We start from the raw sequence: 24,616 nt of genomic DNA on the forward strand, positions 1-24,616 counted from the left end.
AACAACCTTCAGAAAACGGCCAAAGAGCCTGAAAAACCCCAACAACCACTGAAAAAAATCGTTGGACTACAACTCCCCTAATAATGCTGATTGGTGATTCTGAAAGCTATAGCTCAAAGTTGTGCTTTTTACTGGCAAAGTGTGGAAATTGCCATCTTAAAACATCCAGTGATACGGGGGGGGGGGGAATCTAGAGAGGCACCTATAGAGCAAATTATTACTGTATATAGTTGCCAGTTTTCCTCAAATATACCACTCCTTAGTGTGTAGTTAGTTTTCCTTAGATTTATTTCAACTGGCATTAATAAATTCAGACTGTGATATTGAGAAAGAATTTTAAAAATGCATATCTTTTACTCACAGATCTTCATATATGTCAGAATAGCAAACAAAACATGTTTACTTGTTACATAGTATAAGCTCTTTACTGGTCAACTTCATTATTTTGACTGACTGATTACATAAACCCTTCTCTCAGACTCTAATTGCTCATTTCATAACTAACTGAACCTAACTGACATAGAACCTTGACTGAGTTTTTAAAAAAGATGGGGAAAGGAACCTGAGGTAGAGAGGGAACAATTGGCTGCTGCTAAGTGATTGGCATTCATCCCAAAGTCCCGCCCATCCAAACTTCCCAAAGACATAATATGCAAGTTGCTATAACTTCAACATTTTAAAAGCTTCCCTTGGAACCACAGATCTGGAAGGGACTTTATGAATCATCAAGTCCAGCCCGTGTCAGGGAGGCACAGTGAGGAACTGAACTCCCAACCTCTGGCTCCACAGCCAGGTAACTAAAACACTGAGTTACACAACACTTAACTAATGTAAATTTCCCTTACCTTGTAGATTGTTTTTATACATAGAGCCATGAAACTGCTTTACAGAGTCATCCCACTGGACTGCCTAGTCCCATACTTCTAACTCTGGCAGCAATTCTCTGGGGTTTTAAGCCAGATGCTTTCATGTCCCTACCTGGAGGTGTCAGGCACTGAACCTGCAACCTTCTCCATGTGAAACAGGTGATCTGCCAACGAGCAGTAAAACCTTCTCCTATATACAGGTAGAAACAATATAAACATTTTGCAACTTGCTGTAAGATTACCTGTTTCATATCTTGTATTTAATTATTCTTTCATCCAGCCAATGTTTGGAAAGCTCAATTGTGTTTCCTCCCTTGGCTGTTCCGGGCAAGTGTTCTGACATACAGCTACCGCAGGCTGCTGTGAAGTGGAAGATCTGTCCCTGTTAAAGGGTTGAGTAACTCTGACAGACAAGCTAACAAAAGGAAGGTAAATAAAATTATATAGCAGATGAGCCATTGATGGGTGTGATTAAAGCCAAGCTCCTGTCAGTCTGATTCACTAGACCAGATAACAATGTGTCTCCTGAAATAATTTGGGTGTAGGGATGCATGTGGGCCTTTTAGACAATGCTGCTCTTCTGGAATGCCAAAGTATTGCCTGTGGGTATCTCTTCATTGTTTACTAGTGACTGATTGGTTGGGACTGAATTCATTTTTTGTTCCACCACAGCTCCACTGGGCAGGCCATCTGCTGGAATACTATTCATTGTAAATTCTAATGTTGAGAGCAGACCCCTGGGTAAATAGTGGCAGGCTGTTGGACAACCCTGAAGATAATGGAAGATTAAAAGCCAGCCCAAGATCTTACAGTCTTGCAGCACACAGGCATAGCAGAACTAGTTAGATCACCATATACCATTCTGCTCAAGGCCTGGAAAGTAATCCAGTATGTCATGATGAAAGGTCAACCATGCTTTTAATATAATGTGCAAAAATTACGCAGCCCTGCCATTGGATTGGGTTTAATTGTTTCTTTATATATATTTACTTATTTGTTACATCTGCATCCTGCCTTTCCTCCAGTGAGTCACATGGAGATACTTCTTTTAACTCTAACCTTACAACACACCTTGCTTGTAACAGCCCTGTGAGGCTCACAGAGAGTGATTAGCTCTTTCATGTCTGAGTCCAGAGCTGTCACTGTGATACCTCACCTGCCCCTTTAACACATAACTGATATGAAGCAATGAAGCATGTTCAAACAGCAGTGACATCATATCTTAAGCCATATTCCAGATTTAAAAGAGCTCCTCCTGTCCCAACCCCTATCATCTGATGTCAAGAAGACTTTGAATGTAGGTTTCCACTCACTGATGTTTCCATGGATGCCAGAAATCTGTGTAATCAGGGTTCCAGTATCTGTAGAACTCCATGCCCTTACACGTCCCCAGTTAAAAGCTTCCCTGCTTCGGATATAAATTCTGGGTAGATGTACTTCACCGAGGTATATGGCTCAGCAGTCACATCCCTACTGCTTCTTGGAATATGCTTTGCCCCTTCACAAAGAAGACTGCCACTTAAATTCTAACTCTTTTCTGTCATCTGCCTCTAAAATGCAATGAATTGAGGGGAAAACTAAGTGGTGGATTGATGAGATGTTCTACTGAATATAGAAGAGTGCAACAAAGTGATCTGGCGGTAAGTTTCTCTGGAACTGAGAAACTTACTGTCAAGGGTGGGTGAGTGTGCTTCCTCTATGATATAATCAAGGAGGGGAAGGTGGTAGACAGCTCAGGCCAATTGCCCTTTTAAACTAAGTGTTGAGACTTGGTGTTACTCTGGGGGGAAAAAAACAAGTGTTGAATTCAATTTAAGACTGCTTTCTTACACACATATCCGCTAGGAATCAACAGGAAATGACTCCAGTGCTATGGTCAGGAACGGTAAGCACCTGAATCCAATTGTTAGTCCCAAATTCCCAACTAGGATAGTCCTTTCAATCAGATCCTGAATAGCAGATCAACAATACATAAATCCCATTGCCTGAATTGGTCTATTCTAGTTGGAATTAGCAATTAGATATGGACCAATAACTCTATGTAGCAAGTCTGTCACTTTTTCTCTTGGGTAGGTACAGTATTTTGCATATTGAACTTTGTTTTCTTTCTGTAAATCCTGGCTTAAGTGTCTGAGAAGTTTAGCAAATCTGTAACACTTTTTGCCTCATCAGACACAAACTCAGCTTGACTACAGTCTGCCTCTATGTAGACACGAGTCTGGGGGTCATGCAAACAGCCCCCAGATGAGGCAAAGACTGATTAAACATCACATCACATATATGTTTATTGTGTGGCTGTTGCAAAGTACATCAAATAAAAAACAATACAATACAGTACAATTCAGTACACTGTAGTATGAGTGTAGTATGAGACCTCTGGGTAGAGTGGGCGGCATATAAATTAAATAAATAAATAAATAAATAAATAACTCTGATTAAACACAGTGGGAAAATATTCAATTGCTTATGCAATGCAAAGTAAAAGTTAACATTCCCTTGTCTTCAACAGAGAATATTGATAACATTATGGGATGGTGGAAAGACTGCGCAGCACAATCAAAAATACAAACGCAATGGCACAATTGCTGATAGAAACATACACCCCCCCAAAAAAGAAAAAGAAACAAGAAAAGGAATGAAATGTTACAAAAATGATTATGAGGTAGTCTCAGGAGTCCCAATTATTTTAAAAGGATAAGGCTTCAAAACGAATGCCAACAGAATGCCTGGTTATGAGGGGCCTCTTGGAGCAGTGGTTAAACTGCAGTACAGTGGACCCTTGACTTACAGACGGCTTGACTTACAGACTTTTTGAGTTACAGACTTCTCTGGCTGCAAAATTTAGGTTTGACTTGCAGACTGAGATTTGACTTACAGACCAGAAAAAAACCAAAATGGAACAAAAATGGCCTGTTACGGGATTAATCGGTTTTCAATGCACTGTAGGTCAATGGAGACTTGACTTACAGACTTTTTGACTTGAGAACCGCCTTCCAATACGGATTAAGTTCTCAAGTCAAGACCCCACTGTACTGCAGCCAAAACTCTGCTCACAGCCTGAGTTGGATCCCAAAAGGCTCAGGCACCTGGCTCAAAGCTGACTCAGGCTTCTATCCTTCCAAGGTTGGTAAATCAAGTACCCAGCTTGTGGGGAGGGAAGCAGTATATGGCCCGCATAATTACATTGTAAACCACCCAGAGAGTGCTTTAAGTGCTATGGGGCAGTATATAAGCAGCACACTTTGACTTATATATAAAGTAGTGGTGAAGAACACAGGTCCTCCCTTATTTTGTACTGAGACAGATATCATCCATTGTCACTGGCTATCTGGCTAGAGCATCTGGAAATAGACTTCCAGAATGTCTTGAGGACCAAATGTTTTTCTTTCCTCACATAAAGTAAAACTGGATTTCTCTATATCTAGGTTTTTATGAAAGAAACACACACACAAACAAATCCTAAAAGACTTAGTAGTGGAATGTCCTCTTTGCCATGACAAAGAGGAGGCATCTCTTAATGTGTCTTCTGAAATAAACGTTGCTTTCATATGTACTCTGCTTAAACAGTTGCTCATGACTAGAAATAATAGGCTGGAAAACACTATAGTGGCAGAGTTTTAATGCAGCGTTTTCCGGTGATTATTCAAAGCATTGTTGTGTAAAAGAAAAATAGTTCACATAATAAGATTACTGTTCTATAGCATAAGTATAGGCTTAAAATCATGTTGCCATAGAAAATAAACATTAAAATAATGTAGCTCTGCTAATCCCACTTAGATGTAGCATTAGATAAATAAAATCCTCTTAGGCACTGCTTCTATTTACCACCTTCATTATCATGCTATTTCTGTTTCCAGTGCTTCACAACCAATAGTGCTTGATTTTTTTTTTCAAACAGGCCCTTACTTATCTGCCAGTTGCTTCCATCAAGCATCTGGATTTTGTTCCTTCATAGAAGAAAGAGAGAGAGAGAGAGAAAGAATACAGTTACACAGTATCCTCCAACCAAAAGCAAAGCAGAAATGGATGTCCAGTCATTTCCTATTTTTATTTTTTATTTGCATTTATTTATTTATTGCCATTTGGGCTACTTTTGAATGTGGTGCAGCCCTCAGAAGATAATTGGAGTAAAAAATTTGGTTTCCAGTCCCACCACAGTAGCCCACCCCTGTTCTGACATTTGTAATCTAGGAGGGTAAAATATGAGCAGGTCCAGATTGTAGAAATGCATTATATGAATCCCTGTTGCTCAGTGCACTAAGTTACAACAGAGTAGGCCCATTGAATCAACAAACTTAGAGAAGAGTTGACTCATCAAATGCCTACTGTTTCAACAGGCCTGCTTTAGTTGCAATTTACTATGTTAAGCAACAGGATTTCAGCCAGTATGTTTTCAAAATTCCTCACAATTTGTCAACACCATCTCTAGCTTTCATTGGTCTCTTTTCTGCCAAATTTTTAACATTTTAATTATGGAATAATTTGAATCACGGTTTGCTTTAGTTGCAATTTACTATGTTAAGCAACAGGATTTCAGCCAGTATGTTTTCAAAATTCCTCACAATTTGTCAACACCATCTCTATTTTTTATTTATTTTATTTATTTATTTTATTTATATCCCGCCTATCTAGTCGATTAAGACCACTCTAGGCAGCTTGCAACAATAATATAACAATGTGAATAAAAACAGTTTTAAATAAGGGGAAAACTTTGGACAAATAGGACAGACACTAGAAAAGGTGAGAAAGGGAAAGTCAGGAATTGGCTGAGGGGAAGGCCTGCCGAAACATCAGTGTTTTTAGTTGGTTTTTAAAAATATATCTAGCTTTCATTGGTCTCTTTTCTGCCAAATTTTTAATATTTTAATTATGGAATAATTTGAATCACGGTTTAGGCTCCTCTGAGCTTTGGAGTAGTGAGTTACAAACAACATAGCTTACTTGTAAAGAGTTATGTTTTTACAATGGGATCATAATGAAGTTTTATTTCAAAAGTAATATGGGAATAAGTTATTTTATTGGTGCAACGAGTTATGTATTGCAGTTACTTTCAGTTACTTGTAAAGATCATATTTAAGGCTTTTAAAGCACATTTTAACAGGATTTTTTTTCTTTATGCCATTATCTATAAACCCAAGGGGTATTTCTCTTAAAGTGGGGAAATGTAACAAAAAAAGTAATGAACAGGTAAGAGAAGGATTACTTTTTAAAATTTTGCCATATGGTAACAACAAATTACTTTTGAAACACTGTAAACAAGCATGGAAGCAGATTTCTTTCTGGAAGGAACTTGCAAAATTCTGGGATCTTGCCTTCATAACTGACTTCCTGTGGCCTTCTGTTCAAGTCATCCAGACAACATTTGGCAAACCCAACTAACACATTTTTCCCTAACTGTGATGTGCATAATACTTCTAGAAAATCAAGCAAAACTGGAATTTTAATTCTAAAGTGTCCCTAATTTGATTACAGTCCTTAAAAAAATCTGATAAAAAAATAAACGAAATACAGTTTAAAAAATTGTAATGCAATCTACAAACTAGTTGCTATTTTATTTTAAGCATTTCTTTTGGTACCTTACAAATCATGCCAATCATGTTTAATGCACTTTAAGTGCCTGTCTTTAAAACACATCATGTTGTGCATTAATATTTGTACTCTCATTTCAAGATGCTGCAGCCCTTATTCCAATAAAATATTTTTCCATTGTGCACGCACATTTCACATATGTGTATCTTGCAAGATACAACTATTACCACTAAACCAAAATCACAGGTATTAAGAAAGAAAGAAAGAAAGAAAGAAAGAAAGAAAGAAAGAAAGAAAGAAAGAAAGAAAGAAAGAAAGAAAGAAAGAATTAAGAAACTTTCTGTATGAAAAAATCAGTGCTAGTATTCATCAGTTTTTGAACGGTGGCATGTCAGATCATCATCCTTCCATCCCTCACATTTCTTTGTCAACTTTGGGTCCATTTATTTATGGTAACTCCTGGGAATAATTTATTACGAAAAAATTCCTGTGCCATAAACATTGAATACAGAGGAACCTGGGCTCACTGGGTTGGTCTTAGCACCCAACACCTCTAGTGGACAGGTGATGGGAGTTACACTACAAAAACATTTGAAAAATCACAAATTGCTTTCCTCTGCTGGAGGTTCTAATAGCTATGTAAAGAATCTTCCTTAGTCTTTGCTTGCCTGCTTTTTGAAAAGTTGCTCCACACCTTCTCTTTCAGCTGTTGAGAGCTCCAGCTTTCCATATGACACAGGAAATATATTTACAGTATCTCTGGATTGATTGACTGATTTACATGCCAGAGTACAGAGTGCAGTCCTCTGAAGATGCCGGCCACAGAGACGGGTGAAACGTTAGGAAGAACAACCTTCAAAACACGGCCAAAGAGCCCGCAAAACCCACAAGAACCATGAGGAGAAAGCACAGATCCAGATTGCAGAAATACATTGATTATTAGCTGACTGACTGATTTGCAGCATTTCTAGGCAGGTGTATAACATATAATGTAAAGTTTGCAGGGTGCCTTAACAATATAAAATAGAACAAACAGTGGCACCAAAACAAGTTCTAAATTGTTTGTGTACATATTAGAGAAATATGGACTCAATTTCACTTTTGCTGTTCTTATTAGATTCACTTTTATCTCAGCAGCCTCTGCACTCTTGTCTAAGTATTTTTATTCTGTCATCTCACAAACTGCAGAATGTTCTTGCACTTTTGTGAAACTTCTTGCTTTAATAATATTTTCCTTCAGTCTTATTATTGCTGCCCCCACCTCAGAGATTGGGAGCATGTGACTTACAACAATTCCACCCATTCTCTAAGTTTTGACTTCATCTTTCAGCTCTGACCTCTCAGTCAATGTTTGTTAATTTAAGTCACAAACAAGGCTATACCTTTCCCGACATACAAATACCGCACATTCCTAAACTTGAGAAAAAGAAACTCATAAGGTTCAGATAATGATTTCAGATTAAAAAAGCTGGTTAGCTGGGGAAGGCAGCTCCAGAGCTATGGAGTTCAATGAAGGGAAAGCAGGATATAATACAAGCAAGCAAACAAACAAACAAACAAAAAACAAACTGCTCTCTGTACAGTAAAAAGTGGACAGGTTGCACTTCCTTTACAAAAGATGTCAGTGTTGCCATTTAAAGCCCTGAACGGCTTGGGACCTCAGAATCTGTTGGACTGTCTCTCCTGAAGAACTACTGCCCATGTCACTCATTTCTCCCAGGCCTCACTTCTTAGAATGGCTGCACCAAGATAGGCCAGAAGAATGTCAGCTAGGTATTGGGCCTTCTCAGTGGTGGTCCCTTCCCTGTGGAATGCTCTTTCACCATCCCTCCTTTTAGAAAACTTAAGACAGAATGATACAAAGAGGCCTTTAAAAATAACTCCCTATGAGACAGGGATACATTATTTTTTTACCTGGAGCTTAATTTGATGTCACCATATGATTTTGCTGTGTTTGTCACTGTTTATACTGTTCTGTTATTTATACTGGTGTTGGTGAGGGATGTTTCTGTGGATTTAATTATCTTGGCGTTCACCACCCAGAGTATTGTATATTGCTCAATATTTAGATAATTTCACATTACGTACTTAAATATGAGAGGATATGGAACTTTCTCTTAAAGCAAACATGACACATCCTGCTCCAGTGGAACACATGTCTTTGCCAGCATCTGTGGAAAATGTGGTGGGCAGTGGTCATTCCTGAAATGCACTATGCTTGCAATCCAGAGTGCAATGTGGCAACCAGGCCAATGAGGGTGGAAGAAATTTTGGAAGAAATAAAATATGAGATAATTGTTTAGTTTCCTTGAATCTTTCTTACTTGGGTTGTCCCATCTCTCTCTCTTCCCCTCTGACCTCTCACTGTGGCATTAGCTTCTCCTATAGTTACCTGCTATGGGCTATGCTGTGCAGGGACATCCAAGACAGACAGGTCATAGTGGAGAGTTCCAACTAAATGCAATCCACCTGGAGTTGGAATTGGTAAGCCACTCCAGTATCTTTCCCAAGAAACAAAACTATGACACTGGAAGATGGGACCCTCAGGTCAGAAGGTGTCCAACATGCTACTGGGGAAGAGTGGAGGACAAGTACAAATAGTTCCAGAGCTAATGAAGTGGTTGGGCCAAAGCCAAAAGGATGCTCAGCTGTGGATGTGCCTGGAAGTGGAAGGAAAGTCAGATGCTGCAAAGAAAAATACTGCATAGGAACCTGGAATGTAAGATCTATGAACCTTGATAAGCTGGATGTGGTCTTATTTAACTTATATGTGGGCTTATTTAATTTATATGTAGAATACATCATGCGAAAGGCCGGATTGGAGGAATCCCAAACTGTAATTAAGATTGCTGGAAGAAATATCAACAACCTCCGATATGCAGATGATACCACTCCGGTGGCAGAAAGTGAGGAAGAATTAAGGAACCTTGTAATGGGGGTGAAAGAGAAGAGTGCAAAAACAGTCTGAAGCTCAACATCAAAAAAACTAAGATCATGGCCACTGGTCCCATCACCTCCTGGCAAACAAAAGGGGAAGATATGGAGGCAGTGACAGATTTTACTTTTCTGGGCTCCCTGATCACTGCAGATGGTGACAGCAGCAATGAAATTAAAAGATGCCTGCTTCTTGGGAGGAAAGCGATGACAAACCTCGACAGCATCTTAAAAAGCAGAGACATCACCTTGCCAACAAAAGTCCGCATAATCAAAGCTATGGTTTTTCCTGTAGTTATGTACGGAAGTGAGAGCTGGACCATAAAGAAAGCTGACCACCGAAGAATTGATGCCTTTGAATTGTGGTGCTGGAGGAGGCTCTTGAGAGTCCCCTGGACTGCAAGGAGAACAAACCTATCAATTCTAAAGGAAATCGACCCTGAGCGCTCACTGGAAGGACAGATCCTGAAGCTGAGACTCCAATACTTTGGCCATCTCATGAGAAGAGAAGACTCCCTGGAAAAGATGCTGATGTTAGGAAAATGTGAAGGCAGGAGGAGAAAGGGACAACCGAGGGTGAGATGGTTGGACAGTGTCATCGAAGCTACCAGCATGAATTTGACCCAACTCCTGGAGGCAGTGGAGGACAGGAAGGCCTGGTGTGCTCTGGTCTATGGGGTCATAAAGAGTCAGACACGACTAAACGATTAAACAACAATAGTTACCTGCATAATACTCTGTTATATTCATGCCATCAAATCTTAAAATGCTAAAACCGGTAACTAGGACTCTTCCTGTGGGGAGAAAAATATTTTCAGGTAATTCCTTCCCACTCTCATAATTACACTCCTATGGTTTGGACATACATTATAATCTGCACAATTAACTTTAAAATATATCACTATTAAGACCTGCCAAGACACACTGGCAGTGCAATCCTATGCTCAGAAATCTGCCTGTGTTTAAAAATCATTTACTTCTCAGTAGTGTCTTCAGAATTGTAGGTGGAGTTATTGTTCCTCCTGTTGCAGTTCTTGTAGAACACTGACCCATAACATTGTTAATTTCCATCTTAAACCTCATTTGCTGAGTGAATTTGAGGGTGTCAATTAATTAAATGTGAAGGGCAAATTTTAAGTATAGTAAAAAATATTGCTGTCCAATATAAAGGAACACTAGGCATTGTAATAAGACATGAAAGGATATGTTATGCCCACTCCATGAAATAATTTCTCAGTGGACTGATGTGCTGACATTTTATGCAAAAACACACCAGTAGACAGAACAATGTCAAAAACTGAACAATTTTCCCCCAACAAAGTGTATTTTAATTTATCTACTGGCAGCTCAATCCTTCCACACATCCACTCATAAAATCCCATAAAGTTCAAAGTGCTTAGAAACTACAACCGAACTTTCAATCCAATTTTTTGCATATTTGTTCTCCATCTAAAGCAGTTCACAACGTCCTCCTCTCCTCCAGAATGTATGCAACTATATTATGCAGCTTCCCCCAGTTCCCTTGCCTGGGCTCAGACCCCTCCCCAATGTTGGTGTTATACTGGTTATACTAGGAAACAGCCTTTATTCCAGATAGCCCTGTATTTTCAGCTTTGACTGGCAGCTCATTTTCAAGGTTTCAGGGAGAATTCTTTCCTGGCCTTCCCTGTAGATCTGGCAAATGGTTTAGTGGTCTCCCATCATGTGTTGACTAGGACTGACTCCATTTATCTTCTGAAATCCAATAAGATGGGTGTGTTTGAGAGGGGATGGTGGTATCCAAGCCAATAAAGAAAAATTAAAATGCAATGTAAACCCATAGCATCATCATAAGAAGAAGGTAGCCTACAAATGAGACAAATTAAGTAAATAAACAAATAAATATGTTTTAAAATAACCAGCTGAAACCATAAATCCAAATCAAGAGAGAATCAAGTAATTTTCCCTCCCCTTGTAAAGGGACTAATGGAGAAGATGCAGTGTGCTTTGAGTTTTTAGGGGCCTTTTCCACATTCCTAAAGCCATTTGTATGCCATCTGCAGTGTATCGAAAGCTCTGTCTCGCTTCACTGATTTTATTTCCTCCTGTATTTCAGAGGCTATGAGGGTACAATGTCATGAGAACAACAAAGAGGCAATCTCCTAGACCAAGCCATGGTAGAGGAAGTCATATGTAAGATGCAAAAAGTGGAGGTTGGATTCTAAATGTGTGGAATGATTCGATAGTTTATTTTGAGTTTTGATGGAATATGGAAGTTGTCCAGTCATCATTTTTCCTGTTCGCTTTCGTGTCCCCTTGCACCCAAATGTCCTTCATCTTCTGTGTACTTAGTCTTTCTCTTCTAGTACGTCTTTGTGGTTAGCTGAAGTATGTGTTGGCAAAGTCACTCTCAATTATGCACATAGGATTTCTGCTGAGGCGGGTGTAGGAGTTAATGTGAGCTATGTGTGAGTAGGTTAAGGATAATGGCTGATGTATTATTTTGCTGTATACAAAAAGCTAACACACATTTTTTAAAAATTAAAAGGACTAATCGGTAAGCTATACAATGTGACTGTTGTGTTCAGAAGCTGAGGGTTCTTGAAAATAAAAATGTAAGGTCTTATCAAGCTTATATTCCACAGAGTGTGTTTAACAGCTCCTTCCTTGCCTAACAGTCACAGGCAAGCTGCCTTTGCTTTACCAGTGTAATTGAAAAAGTAAGCTATTGGTGCTTTCTTTGTCTGGGACATCGGGCTATCATGCCACTCTGAACATTTTTTTCTTGATTTTGGAAGCTAAGCAGAATTGGGACAGGTTAGAAATCAGATGGGAGACCACCATGGAACACAAATAATCTTCATGTAGGGGACAGCAAAAGCCCTTGCCTGAAATCTTGGAGAAAAGATGACTATTTTAGGTTAGAGGAACCAACAAGCTGATTATATTGAAAGCAAAAAAGCAGCTTCTAATGTTCCAATGTTCAGAAAATCTGGCATAGATTAAAGGTTAGATCTTCTACAGATAATGCAGTGGAAACATATAAGGATTAGGGAGTGTGGTAGCAAGATTCTGCCACATTTACTCCAGACCAGTAGGAAGGTTTATAGGAAATGGATGGTCCTGACCATAGGTACCACGTGCTCCCCCTGCCTCCCTCCCTCCCTCCCCCTTTCTTCTCACCTACCCACTTTCATAGTTTTATAAAACTGCTAACAATATCACACCTGATGTAGAGGACTCTGGTGCATGACAGACAGTGTAAAAAATTATAATTTTTTTAAAGAAAATTCTCTAAATCTTTCTTTCATCTTTATGATGCCAGGAAAAAAATATTTTTGCCACAGCAGACTTAGATTGCTGCCTCTGCCTGGAAATTTTAGCAAGTGACAACATGCAATAAAATTGGTGGTGTTTCCTCCCCCTCCCTCATGGTGGAGATTCTGTCTGCCACAGCCACAAAGCTCCTCTTGCAATTTGAAGAGGCAAACAAACAAACAGACAAAAAACCACAGCTTTAAACGTGGTCAATGATGCCACAAATGTTCTTACATTTAAATTTCTGTATTAAAATGCCTTCTTGCAATAATGTTCAGGAACACATGCACTCCTGTATGGGACCAATTAGGAGATGATGTACTGGATAGCTCAGTGGTTTAGGTATCTGCTTGTGGAGCCAGAGATTAGCAGTTCAGTTCCCCACCATGTCTCTTGACAGGGCCTGGGCTTGATGTTCCATAGGGTTCCTTCCAGCTCTGCAGTTCTAAGATTATTATATATTGCTCCTTTTTAGAGCTATCCTGCTCCTTTTTGGCACAGCACTAGGGCTGCAATTTGTGTGTGTGCGATTCAGAGCACTCTGCTGTTCTGTAGCTTGTGCAGATGGTTAGTTCATACCCAAATAGAGCTGTGTGGTGTTTTTTGAGGTGACAGCCCTGTGATGGACAGTGGAATTGAAACTCTATTGAATTGAAATTGAGTTGGTGGACTATAGAATTGAAAGGGAGGACTTCCGGCTTGACGTCGCAACGAGACAGCAGCAGGAGGACAGAGCTCTGTCCCCTGGGCTGAATTCTGACCTGTTTTGGGACACCGTAGGGTGTCGGAACCACCCTGGAGGGGTGGTGAACTGGGGGGGGAACCTGTTGATTGCAGGGGGGGGCAGCGGCCACCCCGTTTGATCCAGGAAACTCCCCAATCAGCCAATGGGCAGAAATAAGCAGCTTGCTTACAAGTCGCTGGCAGCCGGCCAAAGAGGCAAGATTCAGCTTTTTGACATCGCTGTTTACCATCTGGCATCGGCAGGAACATACTGTAAGTATCTGGGCAGCAGAAACAGAATGGCACAACAAGGACAATTTTGGAATGAAATACAAGCTACGCTTCAAGAAATACTAGGATTAGTGAGATCCCACTATCAAGAGGCCAAGCTATCCAATCAGCATCAGAACAATTACAGTCCGCAAGCAACAGGGGACAACGAAGACGAAGACGGAAGTGAGAATAACTTAGTCCATGCATCCCAATCAAAGCAGGAGCAGGAGAGGAGAGTGTCGCTAAGAGAAGACAAAGAGATAACAACAGCAAAATTTACCAAAAAAAAGCCTGGAAGATCCACTGAAGATAGTCCAACTACATAAAGGGCTAATGGACATAAACCAGATGTATAAAATGGTTTCAGAAGATATGAAGGATGGTAGAATGCTTAGAGACACAGGAATGCTAAATGACAAAAGAGAGATCAGAGAGGGAATTACATAGAAAGATAAAAAAAAGGGAAACAAGGAAGGGCCCCTTAACATTGAGAATATGCATATATTTAACATCGGGAATTGTAAAAGGGTATACTCTGTATATTATAAAGGAGAGTTAAATGGAAATAAGGGAGCCCTAAGCAGGGTAAAGCGGTAATATGGTAGGCTTTTGTCTTTTTGGGTTTTTTTTATCTTAAGTAAACTTAAAGCTGGGTCATGGATCTGGAACCACCTTCAATAAGAATGTTATTAGAAGACCATGAGAATCTTATATAATATGAGAGTAATATTATGATAATAGTCATATTAGATATTAAAAGCTGTATAGGAATAGTTTGAATGTCTGAAAGATGGTTGGAATTTGGGGGGACAAATTGGAGGACACTGAGAGGTTAAAAACAAATAATTGTAAGCAAAACATGTAACACGATGTTTGACAAGCACGAACAATGTAGATAGATTGAAAAATTAATAAAATGTTTTTTTTAAAAAGAATTGAAAGGGAGAGGCAAGAGATGGAAATTGCTGGTGATAAACACTGCTTTTCCTTGTCAAGAAACAGAAACCTGTATTTCCACCTTGTCTCCCTCTCCATTTTTTATCCACATAATTTTAGCATATATAGAAAATAGAATAAGTTGTAGACAAGCACTTAATTCTAAAATACAGGAGCATGATAATCTTTAAGTGTGAAGACTCTTTTGAGAGAAAAAAGAACAATGAGAATGTTTCAAATACATTTTAAAAATATAATAGCTTATAGCCTAATAAGAAGTCACATTAAAACAGCAAAAGAGAGAAAATATATCTCTTAAAGTACTGAAATGTTTAAAATATATTAAAAGTATAACTTAGCTCTAAGCATATTAAAACAGACAGAAAACCATTTCCAAACAGAGCTCACCCATTTTAGCTGTTACAGTCTAAGTGAAATCCATTGTTTACTTTCTGGAGGTGCTTCTTTATCTATTTCTTTGGATAAGATATCTCTTGCAGACGTTTCTTCTCACTCACTAAGTAAAGTGTGAGAAACAATACTTATTTATATTCTAAGTTTTGTTTATCTAGCTTGCTAGGAATCAGTGGTTATCCTCCACTTATTATTATGGTTTACTTTCCCTGCTTCCCAGCACCTATGACATCTAGCAAGCAGAGAAATAAGCATACATCATACACCTGCTCGGAAGCAGTTAACTGCTTGCATTTGCACCATCAGATGTCAGTGTTAACTATTTTCATAGCTCTTGTACTGTATATAAATTGAATAGTGAAAGGAAATAGGTTTCAAAAGAATGGTGATCTTGCTTGCCAGACTGGTTTAAGCATTTTAAAACCACTTGTAGTAAACAATATTTTCATTATTCAAGCTTTAAAGTACTATGCTTTTAGGTTAATTTTCTTCATCTCCATAATTGTCCTAAGACATTTAAACAGACAAGGTATTGAACCTTGACAAGTGTGAATGGAAGAATCACTCAAGTGAAAGATAAAATAGATTGCACTAAAAATAAGAACCTTTTAAGCATGAACTTAAAAGGTTCTTATTTTTAGTGCAATCTATTTTATCTTTAAGCATGAACTAGGGACGTGGTGGCGCTGTGGGCTAAACCGCAGAAGCCTGTGCTGCAGGGTCAGAAGATCCGGCAGTCGTAAGATCGAATCCACGCAACGGAATGAGCACCCGTCGCTTGTCCCAGCTCCCGCCAACCTAACGGTTCGAAAGCATGCAAATACGAGTAGATAATTAGGGACCACCTCGGTGGGAAGGTAAACAGTGTTCCGTGTCTAAATCACACTGGCCATGTGACCACGGAAGATTGTCTTTGGACAAAACGCTGGCTCTATGGCTTGAAGAGTGGGATGAGCGCCGCCCCCTAGAGTCGGACACGACTGGACAAAAAAAAAATTGTCAAGGGGAACCTTTACCTTTACCTTAAGCATGAACTAGACCACTTGAACTTTCCCCATCTGGATGTGCCCTTAGTAACACTGAACATTGTCTTTCCCATTCTCTCTTCCAAAATATGATGACCAAGAGTCACACCTAAGACATCTTTTACCTGGGGGTAAAACCCACTGAATCCTATAGAATATACTACCATGTAAACACAGTGTTTCTAAACCATGTTTTAATGATTTTTTTAAAGCCTCATTAATGAACATTTTGACTGGAGACAAGTGGGCTTGCCTATCTGGAGTTCTTGCATTATTTAAAAAAAATCTAAGTCCCTTAAGTGATGATGACCTAGATGTGACACAAAGACACATCAGCTAGTTAAATCACTTCTTGAAAATAAAAGAGTCTTGTGACATATTTATTACATCCTTAACTGCAAGAATGTCTCACTAGAGACCAAGGTCAAGATCATCCATACTAAGATGTACCAGATCACAATGTCTGGATTTGAAAGCTGTCAGGAAAAAATAATCAGCTCATTTGAAAACTGGTGTTGGAGGAGAGCTTTATGAGAAGCATGGACTGCCAGAAAGAAAAGTAAATGGATTCCAGGCTAAAGGAAGCCCAAACTCTCACCAGAAACAAAAATGACTAAATTGACTAAATTCATACTTTGTGCTTATCGCAAGAAGGCAAAACTCAGTAACAAAGCAAGAATGGTAGAAAAAGGAGGAAGCAGTTGAAAAAGAAGGCCAAATATGGCAGAGATTAACTGGGGAAAAAAAAAAAGAAAGCCATAGCGTTGATTTTGCAAGAGCTGAGCAGGGCTGTTAATGCCAAAACCTTCTGGGGGTAATTAATTCACAGTATTGCCATACCTCTGGAAATTACTCAAAGTGAAATCATAATAACATATTTTCTATGGAATTCATCATGGCATATAAAATATGGCAGAAGTATCTGCTTGAAGTGGACTGTACTCTGTGAAATCTTACACTATAATAAAATTGTTAATAGTTCAAGATGCCACCAGACTCTTTGCATGAAAACAATAATTAGTGAAGTTACCCTGTGCAGAGTGATATTTTCCTGTGTTCTTTTGCCTGAGTAACTAGATAAGGAAGGCTGCCAGCTTTCAAGCTTAATGATTAGTTTGTTAATAGAGCCTTCAGGCAGTATTTTGTTCTGCTTTCTGCTGGGTGGAAACAGAGAAACAGTCAGGAATTTGCACTGTGGAACTAAGGCGTGTGTGTAATAAACTCCTTGAAATGTTTATATTCAAATTACTCTATAATTTGAACTTTGGGCCATATTATTGTTTATTTCTAGTGTTTATCTAGCCACATGTGTACACACACATACACGCCCATGTCCCTTCCCTATGAAAAGGACAGAGAAAGAAAACACTGCGGGTCCCATCCAAATTAACTTCCATATTAACTTGTTACTCATTGGAAGAGCTTCAAAAGTTAGATTTCAAAAAACAATTTGCTACAGTTATGGCTCCATTTATAGCTCCAGTTCTAACTCCAATCCCCATCTCATCCCAAATAGTTAGTTACCATTATTGCTGCCAGTTGTGAAAGTAATAATACAGTCATGTGAAAAAGAAAGTACATCCTGTTTGAAGTCTATTGTTTTATGTATTAAAGGTAAAGGTAAAGGTTCCCCTTGACAATTTTTGTCCAGTCGTGTCCGACTCTAGGGGGCGGCGCTCATCCCGCTCTTCAAGCCATAGAGCCAGCGTTTGTCCGAAGACAATCTTTCCGTGGTCACATGGCCAGTGTGATTTAGACACGGAACGCTGTTTACCTTCCCACCGAGGTGGTACCTATTTATCTACTCGCATTTGCATGCTTTCGAACCGCTAGGTTGGCGGGAGCTGGGACAGGCGACGGGAGCTCACTCCGTCGTGTGGATTCGATCTTATGACTGCTTGGTCTTCTGACCCTGCAGCACAGGCTTCTGCAGTTTAGCCCGCAGCGCCACCACGTCCTACGTGTTTTATGTATTAGGACATAATAAAAATCTTCTGGTCCTTAGCAGGTGTAAAAGTTAGGTAAATACAACCTCAGATGAACAACAACACATGACATATTACACCGTGTCATGATTTCTTTAATAAAAACAAAGCCAAAATAGAGAAACCACGTGTGAAAAACTAAGTATACCCTTACTGCTTCCATAGCAGTTAAGAGGCTAAGTAGCAGCAAGGTGCTGCTAACCAAATGCCTTGAGTAACAGATCATTAGTGAATGTGACAACCTCTATAAAAGCCAAAAATTTAGCAGTTTGCTGGTCTGGAGCATTCATGTGTGTGTTAACACAATGCCAAGGAGGAAACACATCAGCAATAATCGTAGACAAGCAATTGTTGCTGCCCATCAATTTGGGAAGGGTTATAAGGCCTTTTCCAAACATTTTGAAATCCCTCATTCTACAGTAAGATTATTCACAAGTGGAAATCATTCAAGACAGTTGCCAGTCTTCCCAAGAGCGGACATCCAGTCACCCCAAGTTTGGACTGTGCAATGCTCAGAGAAATTGCAAAAAAAAAAAAAAAAAAAAAAAAAAAAAAACCACAAGAGTTATATCTCAGATTCTACAGAACTCGGTTATCATGTTAAATGTTAAAGTTCATGACAGAACCATTAGAAAAAGACTGAACAAGCATGGTTTGTTTTCCTCCATGCCTGGAGGAAGCCTCTTCTCTCTCAAAGGAATATGGCAATACAGCTTCAGTTTGCAAAGTTGCATCTGGAAAATTGTCCTTTGGACAGAAGAGATCAAAGTGGAGATGTTTGGCCATATGTTGTAAGGAAGAGGGAGCCAAAAGTCCTCCGCAATGATGTGGGAGACTGACAAAGTCATACAGAAAATGATCACTTCAAGTTATTGCTGGTAAAGGTGGCTCTACAAGCTATTGAATCATAAGGTGTACTTAGTTTTTCACATATTGCTTCTCCATTTTGGCTTTATTTTTGTAAAATAAATCACGACATAGTGCAATATGTGATGTATTGTTGTTCATCTGAAGCTGTATTTACCTAATTTTCAGACCTGCTAAGGACCAGATTATTTTTATTATGACCTGTTATGAAAAACAAAGAGGGTATACTTTCTTTTTCACACAATTTTATATATTCCTGTTTTATAATTCTGAATGCTACAGGCCGGTGGTCTTTGATATAAAACACACTCTCCCTCCCATTTATTCTGTTGTCACCGCAATATCCATAACAGAGCATGAGTCAAATTTGTACAATTGCTGTCGTACACAGCAGCTGAGTGGGGACACCTGTCTTCCTGCCTCCTCACTGGAATGGTCAGCTGTAGGGACAAATGAGGAGCACAGTGAGTGAACTGAGCTGCTTCTGGGGGGTTGGGAATGGTCCACCATGGCACCTGTGATGCTGAGCTTCATATTCATATCCCCTGAGATACAAATATGAATCTCCCATGTCTAGTTAGGTTCAAACAGACTTGGAGAGACTGCAAGTGGGTTTTAAATATGGATTCAGAATGTATCCTAGAGACATTGTTGTAAAGTTAGCAAATTTCTGCAGGGAACTGTTTATGATAGCAGTTAGAGAAAAGTCTATACAGCTGATGTATAACGATGGATAAAAAAGCAAGAATTAATAAAATGAAAGGGTTGGATCTTCCTAATTTAAAGTTATACTACATAGCCAATCTATAATACTTAGCTTTAATTTGGCTGAAATTGGCTGTTCCTGGTGGTTTAACTAAATTTTTGATCCCAACTCTGCTGGTTTATCCTAGCGAAACATAAACACTTTGAGTTTCATATGAAGGCGGAAAGAGGGAAAGGAAGGGGCAGCAGAGTGCTGGCCACCTTTTGTTTAGAGAGATGTGTCAAAGTGCTCGCTTCGACAGCACATATACTAAAATTGGAATGATACAGAGAAGATTAGCATGCAAATTCGTGAAGCGTTCCATATTTTTGGAGAGGAAAGTTCAAGAGTTTCGGAACAAGTAGACGATGTCTAGAGGGGTGGGGTAATAAGTCTAATAATAAATAAATAAATAAATAAATAATCTAAAGGTTAAGAAAGGAGAGTTGAAAAAGAATATTTTTTATGAAATATGGGGCAGATTCTTGGAATATGTACTTACAAGAGGAAAGGGGAAAGCTCCAAATCAAGAATCAATGCAGTTCTGGAAAAGAGAACAATAAAAGAGGAAGAATATAGATGGAGGAAGAAGATTATTGCAAGAGGTCCCGTCTACGGTGGTGGGGAACACAGTTAAATTGCATTTTGGTTTATGTATTTTATGTTTATGTTTACATTTTAGTTAAAATAATTTTAAAAATTCAAAAAAAAGAGAGAGATGTGTCAAAAATTCCAAACCACTGGTTGAAGAGAGGACTGAAACCACAAGCATCTTGCAGACTGCAGACTACAACTATCTTCATCTAAGAAACTACAACTGACCCCCCAGTAGAAGCCATGAAATTTTGGGGACTTTAATATAAACATATAATTTTGGAGCTACCCACAAGAACTTGGTGCACAGCCTGAGGAAGGCGAATTATCACCGAAAGCTAGCTTTATTTTTTGTTTTATTTTCTTAATGGTCCAATAAAAGTATCACCTGTCCCTGCATTTGTATTGACATATATTTGTTACCATATCTCAGTCCAATAAATTAATATGGTTAAATATGGAATCACAATAATTTCAATGGCATCCCTAGAATATTCTTTTTATGAAATATAATATCTACAATACTGAATATTTTTAAAAAACAATGAAAATACCTTTCTTAAAAGCATGCTTTTAATTTCAAACAAGCATGGAAAAATATTTATCCTATACATTTCTCCATTACATCTGGCGGCAAAGCTGCAGTAATTTCCAGAAAATTTGAAATGAAATACAGAGAATCTTTTAAGAAATAAATAAATTATTAGGGTAAAAGAGTCATTAGAAAAAGTGGGAAATAAGGAACAAATAAAGAAGCATTAGGAACTAATATACTGATTTAATTTTATCCATTTGGAGCAGTGGATGAAAGATTGGGTAAAAAGAAATGGTAAATGTAGGGATTCATGCAATTTAAAGAAATTGTACTATGAAAGGAATGCACAGATGAAAGTAAGACAACTAAAGGGATAATAAGTAAAATTTATAAAATGTTATTGGAAGCAGAGGATCAACGGGATTTGCTTAAAATGTGGAAATACAATTTGGGAGAAGAATTAAGTACTGGGGTTTGGGAAAAATAAAATGGATATAAGAATATTGAAATCTATGTAAGGATAAAGGAAAAATTATAAATTAGTTTGGAGATGGCATTCTAGTAAAATTAAATCAAATCATATTTTAATTACTCCAAGCTGTGTTGGAGAGCACATCAGAATGTACACATTTATCTTCATATATGATGGGTGTGTGAAAATATGTTGAAATTTTGACAATTGTTTTTCAAAGAAGTAAAATGAGATAACTAAGTTAAATTTAGAGATATGTCATAACATAGTGTTTTTATTATCATCATTCTTTATTGTCCCAGACCAGCAAGAGTATGAAAAAAAAACATCCAGAATATACAGGGGAAAAACTCGTATATGTAGTATATAGAACCTTCTTTCAGGGTGATTTCAACATTTCATCTCTAGTTCTTTCAGTTATTGATAAAGAGCAATGCAATTGGACTATAAGAGAATTAATATTAAATTTAAGAGTGGCAAGATCAATAACAGCTAGGAATCTGAAAACAAAGTATGACTTTCAGTTAAATGAATGGTATAAAGGAATTTGTAATATAGCTATTGATGATGTTAACATGTAATATTATAATAAAGAAAGCATTCATTGATAAGTAAGAGTATTTTATAGATATATGAGAAGAATTTATTGACTTTGTATTAAGAAAGGGGAAGGGATGAACACCTTTACAAGACGTTATGCAATTTTGGAAGGGAATGGAAATCCATAAAGGAAGGGGGAAATGGTTATATCTCCAAGTGGTGGAGGGAGTAACATGATTTGTTTAATTGTTTTTGGTGTTTTGTGTTATTAGATTTTTTTAAACTTTGTATGTTCTTGTTTTCTGTAATTAAAATATTAATAAGCATTCTATGGCATTTGGTGGATCATCTTCAGCACAAGTGTTTTTAGAACAACGCTCTCAGACTTCACTCCTACTTACCAAACAAACAGTTCCAAGATCACTCAAATTCTCAGACACATAAAGAAAAGTCCCTGTATTTGGTCTTACAAAGGGAGTGGTAGTGGTGACAGACATAAGCGGAACTTTCCCATAAAGAAAGAGTAATTGTCACTAACAGCAAGAAATCTTTGAAACCGTATGTTATTTAGTTATTTAGTTATTTAGTTATTTAGTTATTTAGTTATTTAGTTATTTAGTTATTTAGTTATTTAGTTAGTTAAATTATTTAGCTTTTAGACAGTCTGAGCTATTGAAACATACTAAAGTAAATACAAATACAAGCACCAAGAGTTCAGCTCATGTTAGTTGCAGGCAAGATACCTGCATGGATGCCTGCCACAAAGTTAAGTGTGTGTGGTTTAAGAAACCCTTATCAATTGCAGTTTTACCAGCTGTAGTATTAATGGTACGAACTGATACTAAAAGATTCCTTCAGGGTTGTTCTGAGAGCTGCCGAGCAGAATGTGTCTTCTCTTCAGTGACTGGGGAAAAAAACAGTAAACATCTTTGCCATTTTCCCCAAAGTTTTGGGGGATTTTTTTTAAATGCCTTGCATGAATTACCTTTAATATATTTACTTTCTCTATTTTCAGTCTGGTATCATTTTGTTCTAGATGTGACACAAATCATTGGAAAACTGTACTGAACACTGAAAGCACTACAAATAATGTAGGAAAGATCCATGCCATAAGTGAACATGTAACATTAAAGTAAAGAAAGTGTTGAACTTTGGTTCATCTTTTCCCCATACTGCGGCTGCATCAGTGGAGTCACACATATGCTACACTATAGTGATACTCTACATGAATGAAGCAATTTCATGACACTTGTGCCCTTCGATGTCTTCTCTGCGCACAAAGAAAACAGAGTGTTCTTCTTCCGTGTTCTGCTTCTTTCAATGTGAATTCAGAGTTCACACTTTCCATACCAAATGCACTGCATTTGTTTGTTTAAATTAAAACCCATATGCACAAGTACCTGTAAACATTTGTAGACCACCAAAACGATTAGTTAAATACAGAGATCAAATACTCTAACAGCAACTGGTTGGGAGGCAGTGACAGCTTTGACCTTGTCTATTTTGTAGTCACATCTCACTTATAATGACCTTAGCACATTCCAAAACTAGAGCTCTCCCTTATCTCCCCTGAGCTGCTGTATTTCTACCACGTAGTTTCCTCACTGGACCACCCAATATCTCTGAGCTCTTGCAGATTCTTACTGCAAAAACCTGGAGGAAAATGCAGGCACTGGCATTTGTGTTGTTTTGTTAAAGTCAGTCTATTGTTGCCCACCCTGTAAAAAGCAATCAAGAGATACTTGCAAACATGTAGCAATGCCTCTCGATTCTGATATTGTTCTCCCGTCACCAGATTGAGTCTATCAACAGCAGACTGTTAGGAAGCCTTTGTCCGGCAAATGTAGGATGATGAAAGAGGGAGCAAACATTTCTGGATGTGCAGGAGCACATTCTTTGAGAATGTTGAAATCCTTCATCTTCCTTTGGAGATGAGATAGGTAGTAACGAGAAAGCCTAAAATTGTGGCAATGAGGGTAGTATTAACAATATGAACACAGTCAAATACCAGGTTGTACAGAATGGCTGCTGAATGGTTAGGAAGTGCATCTTATAATGTAAAAAGTTCTGCTGGATCACAAAATCAAGTTGGGCAATTTCTGTCAGTTAAGAATCCATGCAGTTGTGGTAAGAAATGTGTGCCCATCGTTCAGCATCCATGTTCTCCATCCTCTCCAATATTGTAGTTGAGCTCCTTAGGTCATGAAGCAAATGCTACACTCCTATGCAAGTGTGCAAGAGCACCATTTGCCATTAACCCCTTCATTCATCTATTACAATTAGTACCATTCTTTCCTGACCTCCCATCTACATATAATGCACCACTTGAGGAAGCAGGAGATGCCACACTTCACAGAAGTATGTGAGGGGAGTCATTTTTCTATAGGGCCCCTATTTGGAAAGGCAATGACTCCCAGAAATAGGAAAAACTACAACTTTCAAACCTTCCAGGGCACAAAATATAACATAGGATGCTTTATTAATGTAGAGATTAGCTGGAGTGGCAAGAGCTGTGATGGGTATAGCTCATCTTCATCCTTCCATAAGTAAAGTGTGTTGATTTAGTGATCAACTGGTAGCAGTGTGTGAAAAGGAGTATTGGTTTGCCTTCATGTGCTCTGTGTTTGGGGAGTCAGGCAGGGGCCACGAAGTGCGAACGCCACACATTGGTTAAGCAAGAATACTCAGATATGTGCAAAGGTAATCTCCTATTTATCACTTCATATGATTAATTAAGGTAAAGGTAAAGGTTCCTCTTGACATTTAGTCCAGTCGTGTCTGATTCTAGGGCGCTGTGCTCATTCCCAAGCCATAGAGCCAGCATTTGTCCGAAGACAGTTTCCGTGGTCACGTGGCCAGTGTGACTAGACACAGAACGCCG

The 24,616-nt window shown here is 38.4% G+C and overlaps 1 pseudogene; it reads left to right on the forward strand.

The window, feature by feature from the left end:
* The first annotated feature begins 19,840 nt into the window (after positions 1-19,840).
* LOC140703607 (U6 spliceosomal RNA) lies at positions 19,841-19,925 on the forward strand (annotated as a pseudogene).
* The last annotated feature ends 4,691 nt before the right edge of the window (positions 19,926-24,616 follow it).

The sequence above is a fragment of the Pogona vitticeps genome, chromosome 1, assembly GCF_051106095.1.
Source record: "Pogona vitticeps strain Pit_001003342236 chromosome 1, PviZW2.1, whole genome shotgun sequence".
Taxonomy (NCBI): domain Eukaryota; kingdom Metazoa; phylum Chordata; class Lepidosauria; order Squamata; family Agamidae; genus Pogona; species Pogona vitticeps.